The sequence below is a fragment of the Arachis hypogaea genome, chromosome 19 (genome assembly GCF_003086295.3).
Source record: "Arachis hypogaea cultivar Tifrunner chromosome 19, arahy.Tifrunner.gnm2.J5K5, whole genome shotgun sequence".
Classification (NCBI taxonomy): Eukaryota; Viridiplantae; Streptophyta; class Magnoliopsida; order Fabales; family Fabaceae; genus Arachis; species Arachis hypogaea.
The window spans coordinates 84,812,073-84,820,077 of NC_092054.1; the positions used below are offsets into that span (position 1 = coordinate 84,812,073).

Consider the following 8,005-nt stretch of genomic DNA (forward strand, 5'->3'; position numbering starts at 1 on the left):
GGTTTGACCCCCGTTGGACTATTGAACCATTGAACCAGTTGCTTGACCGGTCAATGACCGGTCCAGTTTTCGCAACCTTGCTAATTACCCAAAGCTTTACCTCATGCCGTAAAGCAAAGGTTAATCAAGAGTTATGACAATTCTAAGGCTCCTACATATATATATATATATATATAGAAGGAATAATAATTCTAGATGCCCGATGAAGGAAATAAGCTCAAATACGAAATTACAAAGCACAAACATTCACACGAAGCTACAAGCGTAAAGGATAAGATCCACAATGTAAGGTAACAAGATATATATAATTATATAAGAGTATAATAATCATAAGATACTAGCCACAGCCCGCGGAGTTTGGGCCGACTAGTTAAATACTGACATACATAGTTTTGAAAGTATACAACTTATACAGAATATCACTCTCAAAGTAAGCCTCTAAAGCAAAAGTAAATACAAAAGTGAGAGTACAAATCAAAATAACCCTACTAACAACAAAATAGAATAAGATCCTCCGCTCTGCTACCATCAAGCAACTCACTGAGGTGGGTTGCGACCTGCATCTGAAAAATAACAACAACGTATGGAATGAGAACCGGAGATTCTCAGTATGGTAACAGTACCCAGTAATGTAAGATGTAAGACCCTGGGATGCTAAAGGCAATCCTAGAGCTTCATACCAAACAGATATTCAAGCTTAATGAAATAAATAAACTTAAACCATAAATAATAAACAATGTATTTAATCTTAGGGGATTTCTAACTAAAACTAGTCACCGCTGTCCCACAGCCTTCACCAACCTACCCTCCTTGCGATCCCATCGCCACCGCCTACCTAACCTCCTCATCACCAGATAGTCACAGATAATGCAATCAAGTAAAACACAGGTAGTATTCATATATCATAATTAATTCAAGAAGCAAGTAGACATATTATACAATTAGGCAAACTCAAGTAATCAAAGCAAACAGGCATCTAAAAGATGCATATGATGAATGCTTGTCCTATTGGCTCATGATATCACTTGTCGGTCCGTAAATTCCAACCCGACACATCCTCCCAGATGTAGCCTTTTCTGCCACGCTAGAGATATAGTGCCCTGCACACTCATGCAGCAGTGAATCTGCTACGCCAAAAATATAGTGCCCTGCACACTCATACAGTAGGGAGTCTACTACATCAGGGATATAGGCCCTGTACACTTCATGCAATAGAGAAGGAAAAAATAACAACCGTTCATGCAGCAGAGAAATCTGCTACGCCAGAGATATAGGCTCCGCACACTCTCAACAACAACTACTCATGCAGCAGAGAAATCTGCTACGTCGGACATATAGGCTCCGCACACTCTCATATAATCCAATAATTTTCTCATTATTCCTTTCCAAGTTCTCAACTTATCATAACCATCCTCAATTCATAATTTTCCATTCCGAACTCATCAGTTCATCAGTTTCTCAATTCGTTGTCAGTAATCACCAAGTTCACTACTCTTCCTTCTCTCTCAACTAAACTCATCATCAATACATCAGAAACCTAAACCTCCGTTCTCTAACTTTTCAAAGTAAAACACAACTTAAATCTCCTAGGACCTTTCCCAAGTTTCGGTACCCGAAAATAAACCAAAGAGTCTTAAATAGGTGTCACAGAAGTTTACAAACTTGTTGGGAAGGTGAAACAGTTAAAAACAAGATTATGGTTGAAAAACAGGGCATGTGCATACGCATAGGAGTGTGCGCGCGCACGCCCAAGAAAGTTTTCAATGTGTACGTACGCACAGGTAGTAAAATTTTCAACTCTGTTCATCCGCTCAAGGCATGCGAATGCCCTCAACAGAGTGCACCTTCCAACGTGTGCATGTGCACAGGGCTGTGCGTGCGCCACAGGTTGCAAAACTTCGTTGGTTGTGTGCGCGCACAAGTCGTGCTAGTGCTTTCAACAGCAAGCCTTCCCCTGTGTGTGCGTGCGCACAGATTCAAAAACTCACAGGGGTGTACGTGCACACAAGGCTGTGCTTTTTTTTTTGGTGACTCGCACAAGGCTGTGCTTGCGCACACAAACCAGAAATCACAAATTCTGCAGCATGCACAGAATTTCAGATTTTGACACCGAACTTTGAATAATCATAACTTCCTCTACAAGAATCCATTTCCTACAAACATTACATCCATTTAAAGATTTTTCCATGAACTTTAATTTAAAGCAAATTCCAACAAATTTTGAAAATTGAGGCTCAACTTATGATCCATCAAAGTTCACCAAAAATTCGCTTTTACCAAAAATCTCAAAACCTCAATTTTAACAAACTCTCAATTCAAAACCAAATCAAAACCTGCTCAAACATCATAAAACACTACCATACCCAACATCTTACCATTTCATATCATTCTCCTCAATTTCACACCTAAATTACTCAACCATTACACCATATATCACTACCAATTCATAATTTCCAATTCAATCATAAATCCACACTCATAATCATCATCAACCAACAACAACCTCAACAACTAAAACAAATCCTCATTAATTCCAGTAATCATTACCAAACAATATCTAACATTAACCAAATCCATCATAAAACTCATCAACACCAATAACCAACAATCAAAATCATCATCAACATCCATCTTCAAATCTCAACACCCACCAACACAACTTATCAATAATCATCATCTAACAATATGTATATCATCACATTCAAACCCATTCATCCTACATCCAAACCATCATCAAGCATAAATTTATATACAATTAATCATACAATAACATCTTTCAACCTATCTGAAAGTAAACTAGCCTAAGTGTCCAGTGATATTACATATTACATAGAGGAGACCAAAACCATACCTTGGCCGCTCCCCAAAATGGACACCGCACAAAGATTGGAGTCCAACAAGCTTTCAACTCACCAACAAGCCACCAAAGCTCACCTCTCTTCTCTCAATCCGAACTCTCTCTCGTATGGGGTGAAAAATGAGCTGATTGCTCATTAATAAACTATATATATGTTGGGCCTTAGGCCCGGTTTGGGCCCGGTCCAACCCATTAGCGTTTTAGGTCTGTTTGGCCCACTTTAGGCCCAAACCTTTATGATTATTGTCCAGTTTTCAATTCTAAATTATTTTTTTGTCCTTTCAAAACAATAAATCAATTTTCAAAATCTTATTTTCCAAAATACGCAGTACTGGACAGACTAGAGCCGGTACTGCCACCTTAAGCGCTAGTATGCATTTTTACAAAAACTTTTTGAAAAAGATACATTTTCCAACTCAGAAAAATTGAAATCAAATTTCACCTTTATATTTTCAAATTAAAACTTATAAATTTTGAATCTATTCCGTTCACTAAAATTATGATTTTTATTAAAACAGTTTTACGTGAAAAACTCCGGTTCTTACAAAACTCACTTTGCTTATTTCAGGGATCACGCATACGTGTGGGCCATGGATACGCGTGGGAGTGCATTACTAAAAGGTCACGAATATGCGTGGGCCACACGTATGCGTGACCGTAAAATTTTTTATCCTCGCGTACGCAAATACCTTGCTCGCGTACGCGAGATACCCAACCCGATTAAGTTGGTCGCGTCACGTACAGTGGTCGCGTACGTAAGTTAAGCAGAACAGCAAAAATGCTGAATGCTACAGAATTTTTAACTTTGCACTCCAAACTTTCGATGCGCAAAATTTTTTTGTTTTAAAATATTTTTCATCCATTCTTCCAATAGCATTAACTTCATGGACCCAATTTTCATATGGAATAAATTTAGAATAATTTGGGGGTCCAAAAGCTGAGTTATGGCTCGTCGAAGTTTGGCCAAAAATCAGTTTTTCACAAAAGTTCATAAACCTTTATTCTTACCAAAACCAAATTCAATACCACATACCACTCATACAAACTAACACCATAATATACCATTTACAGCACCAAAATCTCCCCATCATACCATAACCAATCGTACCTCAATATTACACCATCTCATGCCCAAATTCCTCAATTAATAAACAAGATCATCGACAATCCATCATCTATGCATATTCATCATTATCAACTTGTCAATCATCATTCAATCATTAATTAACATTCTAGTTCCATCACAAACAATAATCATCAACAAACACTCAACCCATAACAACAATTATCATCAAGTGCTACGCATTTAACATACTTTATCATTCCAACCTATCCTATGGTCTTCTAGCCTAAGTTTTCGCCAGACATTACATATTATATATGAGAAACCAAAATCATACCATGGCCGATTTCTCCCCTAATCCAAAAACACCTAAATTGGCGAGGTCACAAGCCTCCGACACCAAAACCTCAGCACCCAAGGCTTAAACAAGCATCCAATCTCTTCAATTGACTTCTAATCTCACATATACACTACCTAACATATATTATCACATTCACATACACCAACTTAATGCTCATTCACAATTAACCAAGGAATTTACTAGGTTTTGAGGATCCTTACCTTGTATGTACCTTAATCAAACAAGAGTCCGCTAATTCTCCAAGTTAGATTGACCCTAGAATATCAAATTCACTAAAACCTCAACCTCTAAGCTACTAAATTTCCAAATTCAGAAGGAAGAAATTGAGAAAGAAAACGTGACCTCCTTATCTTACAATGTACTAAATTTTATAGAGCTCGACGTTGCGGTCGCGTCGCCACAAACGGTGCAGCAATCGGAGCTCCAGATCAAAAGTTATCTTGATTTGATTAGAGGGTTAGGTTTTGGAACTCAAACTCTTCTCTCCTTGACTTGTTTCAGCGTTCATGCTTAATAGAGAAAGAATATGGGGTTTTATCAAGTGTATGTGTATTGTGGGTCGGGCCTTGGACCCAGTTTGTCCAGTTCGGCCCGTTCGGCACAATCTTGGGCCAAATTCTTTAAAATTGGTGTCAAAATTTATATTTTAATTAATTCTACCACATTAAACTATAAAATTCTATTTTCTAATTTTCTTTATTAATAACTAATTTATTCGCTAATTATTTACTAATCTCTTGAGTTTTACAGGATGAGAATGATAGGATTGAAGAAATCGATATAGATGACATCCCTTGCTACGTCAAGCAAATGAACGTCAGCTTCAAGGAATATCATGCTAGTGTCAAACCATTGAATATTGATATGAGCACCTTTGACCCCTCACTCTAAAGGCTGCTATGTTGGGTCTATGACATGAAATTGGTCCTGAAAGCCAAGGAGATCTTGGCCATGAAATCCACTTGATGGATTTTTCAAGGCACTGGCTCGACTCTCACCCTATATGACTGAGATGAAAGAATGCACAGGAAAACATGAACTGGGTTGTATATATGATTTTGGCCCATTAGGGTTCGGCAAGTCTGATTTGTTCTTTGAAGACTTACACAATAAGGAAATTGAAGTATAGGATCCTTTAGAGAAGGTAAAAAATAAAGGAAAGTGTCGAATCACTTATATCAGTTGACTCTTGGATCCTTCTTTCAAGAAAGGATTGATAAAGGCATTAAAAGAGTACCAGGATTGTTTTGTTTGGGAGTGTGATGAGATGCCTAGCTTGGATAGAGAGCTTATCGAGCATAAACTTTGCCCTATCCTAGATGCTCGACCCATAAAGCAAGCACTAAGGCACTTCACACCTTAAATAATAGTAAAGATTAAGACATTGAGCAACCGTTTAAAGTAAGGTTCATTTGCACCACTTGGTATGTTGATTGAATTTCAAATATTGTCCCTGTACTAAAGAAAAATGAAAAATTAAGAATTTCTATTGATTTCAGGGATTTAACAAGGTCACACCTAAAGATGAATATCTTATGCTCATTACAAAGATGTTATATCAACTCTTCTTCGTCAAAATTTCATATCTATCAAAATCACTCATCAAACTTGATGTTATATCATAGAATATATGTCATGCATTTACTTTAATTTTTCATTTACCATACAATCAATCAAATAGATTAGGTTAAACACATGTAAAAGATATAAGTTTCTTACTTTTCAAAACACTAGTTATAGCATGAATCATAAGCACATGTTGTCATTCATCAAATCACATAAGCATGCATATCATGTAAGATAGTAAACATGCATTGAACTAGAATAGAATTACTAATTATATTCTTTTTTTTTTTTTTGGGAAAAGCCTTTTGATAAAACTTACTTGATCTGAGACTTGGCCTCGTCACGTTTTTTGAGCTGTTTATCATGCTCGGCCAAGGCCTTGACTGACTTGTCCAATACCTCTTGTGACTCTTGAAGCTTGGAGGAAAGAGCATAAACAATCTCATGAATACCCCAAGAGAAGAAAGAGCCTCAGTCGAGATCCTGTTGTAGAGAAAGGGTGTAGCATCGATAAGACGTGCCTTAACTTCTGTATTTGAGGCAATCTCATCTAAGGTTTAGTTAAGGAACTTGAGCACAATGGCTATCCTTTCAGCAACAGCTGGGTCTGGTCTTTCTAATTGAGGAGGAGGGGAAGGTTCTTTAGAAAATACATAAAATAAGGCAGATGGCTTAAGTTAGATCGGTGAAGACAACTTTTGGTGATGCTATAGGAACGTGAATACGTAATATCAAATTGGAAAATGGAAGATCTATTTTGGAGAATATTTGGTGGGTTCCATGAAACTAGAGAACATCTATGGTTCACATATAACTGTATATGAGACTATAAAAGAATTTATAGTTATTTATATTTTGTGAATAGAACTATTAATTTAATTTAGGTTTAATTATTCTGTTGGTCCTATAGTTGTACGAAATTTTTAATTAAGTTTCTATATTTTTTTTTCTTTTAATTGAGTCCATGCACCAAATTTTTTTTAATTGAGCCCTTATACTTTTTTTTCCTTTTATTTGGGTCCCTACACCAATTTTTTTTAATTGTGTCCCTATTCAATTAAACCAATTACTATGAACAAAGACCTAATTGAAAAAAAAAATTGGTGCAAGGACCAAATAAAAAAAAAATATAAGAACCTAATTGAAAATTTCATAAAACTATAGGGACTAACAGAGTAATTAAACCTTTAATTTATTATACGGTAAAATGCTCCAAACTAAACCATACTTTACTTGTGTATAATCATAAGTTTAGTTTTTGCTTTTACAGTTTTGTTATATTTATGTATATTTTACTTGATATGTTTTATAAATGTTGAATGAGTTACTTAATTAATTAATTAACTTTATTAATTTTAGTTTTAATATTATATAAATTTAAATTTATTTTCTCAAAATTATCCATTGATCTTATCCAAACTATATAAATTTATAAGAGACTTCAACGCTTAAGTTAGTTATGGTTTAATAGGTATAAGGATTAAGGAAAATAATACCTTGAAGTGGATATTCCATCTTGAATTTATAGCGAATCAAGTGAAATTTGTGAGGAATCTTGACTAGATTTGTATTAAATTTGGTGGGATTCCTTATGTTTATGACTCAAATTAGGTATCTTGAGATCCAATTATTTTCTTAGAAAGTGGTGCATTTGGGTTAAAGGGTATCTTAGGCCCAAATTGAAATATTGGGTTATAACATTTCCCTCACCAAGGCTTTGATATTGGTGAGAATTTTGAGTACTCTGTTCTTAGGGTTTAGATTCGTTTAAAGCTACATAGTTTGCATATGAGCATTAGGAGAGACCTTCCATCAGCTACACTTTTTGCCCTAGCATCTTGTGAGTGGCGAGTGTTAGAGAATATTAGGATATCTTAATATTAATTAGATTGATCTTGATTGATAGTCTTGTTAATGATAGGATATTAGGTATTTATTATTTGATTGAGTTTCTGATTTGTTCATTGCCTATAAATAGGCGGTGCCTTGTATCATATTCACAGAACATCTAATTATCAATTTTAATATTCTTGAATTATTATCATTAATTCTAATATTGTAGCAGAGGAATGATATTCTCCTTGAGCCTTTTGAAATTGTTGTCTTAGCTATCTATTAAGAGCAAGTTTTGTTCATATTTCTATCACTCCTATTAAAC

General features: G+C 35.4%; 1 long non-coding RNA gene across 1 annotated transcript; it reads right to left on the reverse strand.

Annotated features, from left to right (window-relative positions):
- Nucleotides 1-286: 286 nt before the first annotated feature.
- LOC112777152 (uncharacterized) lies at nucleotides 287-6,547 on the reverse strand. The gene is made up of 2 exons (XR_003190326.2): nucleotides 6,167-6,547; nucleotides 287-563 (listed from the first exon to the last, which is right to left on the reverse strand). It is a non-coding gene; the product is annotated as an uncharacterized lncRNA (long non-coding RNA).
- Between the last annotated feature and the right edge of the window lie 1,458 nt (nucleotides 6,548-8,005).